General features: G+C 47.2%; 1 protein-coding gene across 1 annotated transcript in view; it reads left to right on the plus strand.

The window, feature by feature from the left end:
* Window positions 1-4014: 4014 nt before the first annotated feature.
* LOC123093850 (uncharacterized) overlaps window positions 4015-5606 on the plus strand; it is a gene marked incomplete in the record, with an annotated part of 7918 nt that continues 6326 nt past the window's right edge. The window contains 2 exon segments of the mRNA XM_044515904.1: window positions 4015-4882; window positions 5037-5111.

Below are 5606 nucleotides of genomic sequence, written 5' to 3' on the forward strand. Positions count from 1 at the left end.
ACCAAAGGTGCTTCACTCCCCGACAACGGCACCAGAAAAGAGTCTTGATGACCTACAAGTATAGGGAATCCATCGTAGTCCTTTAGATAAGTAAGAGTGTCAAACCCAACAAGGAGCAGAAGGAAATGAACATATGATCTTCCACCAAATAAACCAACTAGCATCAACTACAAGGAGTAATCAACAATACTAGCAACCCACAGGTATAAATATGATCTCCCACGGGTATTAATATGCATAAAGGATCTGAACATATGATCTTCCACCAAATAAACCAACTAGCATCAACTACAGGGAGTAATCACCAATACTAGCAACCCACAGGTACCAATCTGAGGTTTTGGGACAAAGATTGGATACAAGAGATGAGCTAGGGTTTGAGAGGAGATGGTGCTGGTGAAGATGTTGATGGAGATTGACCCCCTCTCAATGAGAGGATCGATGGTGATGACGATGGCGACGGTTTCCCCCTCCCGTAGGGATGTTTCCCCGGTAGAACAGCTCTGTCGGAGCCCTAGATTGGTTCCGCCAAGGTTTTGCCTCGAGACGGCGGCGCTTCGCCCCGAAAGCTTCCTTATGACTTTTTCCAGGGAAAAAGACACCATATAGCATAAGATGGGCATCGGGGGTCTGCCAGGTGGCCCACGAGGCAGGGGCGCGCCCAGGGGGGTAGGGCGCGCCCTCCACCCTCGTGGCTGGTGGGTGGCCCCCCTCTGGTGCTTTCTTCGCCCAATATTTTTAATATATTCCAAAATTGACTTTCATGGAGTTTTAGGACTTTTGGAGTTGTGCAAAATAGGTCTCTAATATTTGCTCCTTTTCCAGCCCAGAGTTCCAGCTGCCGGCATTCTCCCTCTTTGTGTAAACCTTATAGAATAAGAGAGAAAAGGCATAAGTATTGTGGCATAATGTGTAGTAACAGCCCATAATGCAATAAATATTTATATAAAAGCATGATGCAAAACAGACGTATCACGGTGAAGCCTGTATTTACAAGAAAGTGAGTGTGAGCTCTTTAGCATTTCTGATATTGTATGTGGATGACATATTATTGGTTGGAAATGATATAGAATTTCTGGATAGCATAAAAGGATACTTGAATAAGAACTTTTCAATGAAAGACCTCGGTGAAGCTGCTTATATATTGGGCATCCAGATCTATAGGGATAGATCAAGACACTTAATAGGACTTTCACAAAGCACATCCCTTGATAAAGTTTTGAAGAAGCTCAAAATGGATCAGTCAAAGAAAGGGTTCTTGCCTGTGATACAAGGTGTGAAATTGAGTTAGACTCAAAGCCCGACCACTTCAGAAGATAGAGAGAAAATGAAAGTCATTCCCTATGCCTCAGCCATAGGTTCTATCATGTATGCTATGCTGTGTACCAGACCTGATGTGTGCCTTGCCATAAGCTTAGCAGGGAGGTACGAGAGTAATCCAGGAGTGTATCACTAGACAGCGGTCAAGAATATCCTAAAGTACATGAAAATGAGCAAGGATATGTTTCTCATTTATGGAGGGGACGGAGAGCTTGTCGTAAATGTTTACGTCGATGCTAGCTTCGAAACTGATCCGGATGGCTCTAAGTCACAAACATGATACATATTTATATTGAATGATGGAGCTGTTAGTTGGTGCAGTTCCAAGCAGAGTGTCGTGGCGGGATCTACGTGTGAAGCGGAGTACATAACTGCTTTGGAAGTAGCTCATGAAGGAGTCTGTATGAAGGAGTTCATATCCGTTCTAGGTGTAGTACCCAGTACATCGGGTCCAATGAAAATCTTTTGTGACAACACTGGAGCAATTGCCTTGGTGAAGGAATACAGGTTTCACAAGAGAACCAAACACATCAAAAGACGCTTCAACTCCATTCATGAAAAGGTCAAGGATGGAAACATAGAGATTTGCAAAATACATACGGATCTGAATGTGGCAGACCCGTTGACTAAGCCTCTTCCACGAGCAAAACATGATCAACACCAAGACTCCATGGGTGTTAGATTCATTACAATGTAATCTAGATTATTGACACTAGTGCAAGTGGGAGACTGAAGGAAATACTCCCTAGAAGCAATAATAAAGTTGTTATTTTATATTTCCTTATTCATGATAAAGGTTTATTATTCATGCTAGAACTGTATTGATCAGAAACTTAAATACATGTGTGAATAAAAAAATATTGTGTACCTAGTAAGCCTCTACTAGACTAGCTCGTTGATCAAGCATTATTAAGGTTTCCTAACCATAGAAATGTGTTGTCATTTGATAATGGCATCACATCATTAGGATAATGATGTGATGGGCAAGACCCATCTGTTAGCTTTGCATATTGATCGTTCGGTTTATTACTATTGCTTTCTTAATGTCAAATACATATTCCTTCGACTATGAGATTATGCAACACCCAGATACCGGAGGAATACCTTGTGTGCTATCAAACATCACAACATAACTGGGTGATCATAAATATGCTCCACAGGTATCTCCGAAGGTGTTTGTTGAGTTGGCATAGATCGAGATTAGGATTTGTCGCTCCGAGTATCAGAGAGGTATCTCTGGGCCCTCTCGATAATACACATCATAATAAGCCTTGTAAGCAAATGACTAATTAGTTAGTTATGAGATGATGTATTACAAAACGAGTAAAGATACTTGCCGGTAATGAGATTGAACTAGGTATGAAGATACCGACGATCGAATCTTGGGCAAGTAACATACCGATGTACAAAGGGAATTACGTATGTCGTCATAAGGTTCGACCAATAATGATCTTCATAGAATATGTAGGAGCCTATATGGGCATCCAGGTTTCGCTATTGGTATTGATCGGAGAGGTGTCTCGGTCATGTCCACATAGTTCTCGAACCCATAGGGTTCGCACGCTTAACGTTCGTTGACGATATAGTGTTATATGAGTTATATGGATTTGGTGACTGAATGTTGTTTGGAGTCCCGGATGAGATCATGAACATGACGAGGAGTCTCGAAATGGTCGAAAGGTAAAGACTAATATATAGGACGATGGTATTCGTACACAGGAAGAGTTTCAGAGTGCACCGGATAGTCATCGGGTCACCGGAATGGGTTCCGGACACCCCCAGTAGGTGTATGGGCCTAATGGGCCAAAAGGGGGGGATAGACCAGCCCACAAGGAGGCTGGTGCGCCCCTTCCCTGCCCGTCCGGCCCTATGGGGAAGGAAAGGGGAGGGGTGGCCCCTCCTGCCTTTCCCTCCTCATGGGAGAAAGGAAGGGGGGGGGGGGCACCTCCTCCTACCTTCCTCCCTCACCTATAAAAGGAAGGGGGTCGCGCGGCTAGGGGACGACCCTAAGTAGGATTCGGCCTACTTGGGTCGCCTCCTTGGCTCCTCCTCCCTCCCCCAACCTATATATATGTGGGAGGGGGGCGCCTAGCACAACCGTAACAATTTCTTAGCCGTGTGCGGCGCCCTCTTCATCGTTTACACCCTCGGTCATATTTTCGTAGTGCTTAGGCGAAGCCCTTCGGAGATAACTTCGCCATCACCGTCACCACACCGTCGTGCTGCCGGAACTCATCCACTACTTTGCCGTCTTGCTCGAGCAAGAAGGCGAGGGCGTCACCGAGCTGAACTTGTCTGTGCTGAACGCGGAGCTGCCGTACGTTCAGTACTCGATCGGTTGGATGGCAAAGAAGTTCGACTACATCAACCGCCTTACTAAACGCTTCCGCTTATGATCTACGAGGGTACGTAGACACACTCTCCCCTCTCATTGCTATGCATCTCCTTGATAGATCTTGCGCGTGCGTAGATTTTTTTTTGTTTTCCATGCAACATTTCTCAACATGTACATCTCACTATAAGTGAGATATTGCTCCCACATTGAACATATAAACCCTCCTACGCAACCCGCCCTTCGAGCGCCCTCCCCGTGTCAAAGCAATCCTGCACGCACGATTCGTCTCGCTTGCGGTTGTCAGCGTACTTTTTGTCGCGCTGGTGAAGATCCAGATGCCCGTTATTCTATACGCCGTGTAATCGGACTAGGAGCAGCCGACACATGGGCCAGGCTTGCGCGCGGGCCAGCCTCGCAGCGACACAGTGGGCGCGTGCTTCTGTCCGGGTGAAAGGACCACGTCCGCTGCGTCGTGCGAGAGAAAGGCAGCGACCGAGAAAATATCTCCTCTCTCTCCCTCCTTCCCTCCTCTTCTCCAGTTCTCCATGCCGTCGCCGCCGCCGCCGCCGCCGCCTTCTCCTCTTCCCCGTCCCTCACGGCCGCCTCGCCCCCTCCGCCTTCAGCGCCTCCTCCTCCTCCCCTTCCTCTCCTCCTTCCCTGCCTCCGGATCCAGACCACGTGATGCGGACGATGCAGCGCCATGGATTAGTCCTGCTGCAAGAGGTGGCTGGAGAAGATGAGAGGGAGAGAGAGAAGGAAGGAGCGGAGGGAGAAAGAGAGAGGAAAGAGTAGCTGGAGGTGCGTCGGCCGGCGTGCGCGCTGGCAAGGTTGGGCGGGACCTGGCGGTTGGCGGCGGCTCGATCCACTCCTAATCGGGAGCCGAGCCTGCATCTCCGCCACTTCGCCTTGTTTCTCTCTCCACCGCCACCTCTCCTCGCCTCTCCTTCCAATGTCGGCCGCCGCCGCCCTCCCCGTACCTCCCCCTCATGGCTCCTCTCTTTATCACCGGCGCCATGGCTGTGCTCGGAGGAGGACCGCCGATGCCAGGTTGACGAGGATGATGAGGTAACTGTTGGCGAGGGCAAAGCGAAGTCGTCAGATCCGTCACCACCGCTATTCTCCTACTCACCACCGCCGCTGTTCTCCTACTCGCCGCCTCCGTCGTCCACATGCTCCTCCTCACGACCATGAAAGTTGGCTGAGGTCTAGCCTCCCATCCATACGCAGGTACTCCCCCACTCCCCTCCGTGCCCTCTCTCTGTTAAAATAAGGAAGGGAGCCTATATGTTTCATCTTGTCAATCTTATTTGTCTGTGCATATTAGTATATAGTCACATTCAGAAAAGCTTGACTGCACAGTAACAGAGTTTGTATCTTTTAGTTTTTCAGATTATGCAAGTATATGCTTGGTCTGCATATTAGTACCGGCTAGCAAGCACAGGAACGACGACTTGGATCTAATGACTTGATATTCCAATCCACCGAGAAATCAGTTTTGACTCAAAATGATGGTAAGGTGTCACCAAAAGTGCTTTCTATTCTTCCCATGCACCACACCGTACCAACAAAGGCAAAATTTGTTTGTGTGAAAGCATCTGAACCATTGGCTTATTTGTTTCTCTGGTGAATAAATTGTGTCTGAATGCAGCATGCCTGAACCATGAGCATTATTTGTTTGTCCGCTAAGCAAATTGTGTCTGGATGCAGAAAGTGAAAGCATCAGATTGAGTGATTCAGATCAATTCTTGCGTTGTATGCCTGTAAGTTCGGCGGTAATTCCTATCTATGACGTTGATATGATCTCCCATATACATATTTGACCAGTACTTATTATATGCATATTTAAATAGAAATTTTTATGCCCTTTATTAATAAAATATGATTAATGGCAAAACCTAATAATATAGTTTCATCTTATCGATACAATTTGTGTGTATTGGAGGGGGGGGGG

This window comes from Triticum aestivum, chromosome 4B (assembly GCF_018294505.1).
Source record: "Triticum aestivum cultivar Chinese Spring chromosome 4B, IWGSC CS RefSeq v2.1, whole genome shotgun sequence".
Classification (NCBI taxonomy): Eukaryota; Viridiplantae; Streptophyta; class Magnoliopsida; order Poales; family Poaceae; genus Triticum; species Triticum aestivum.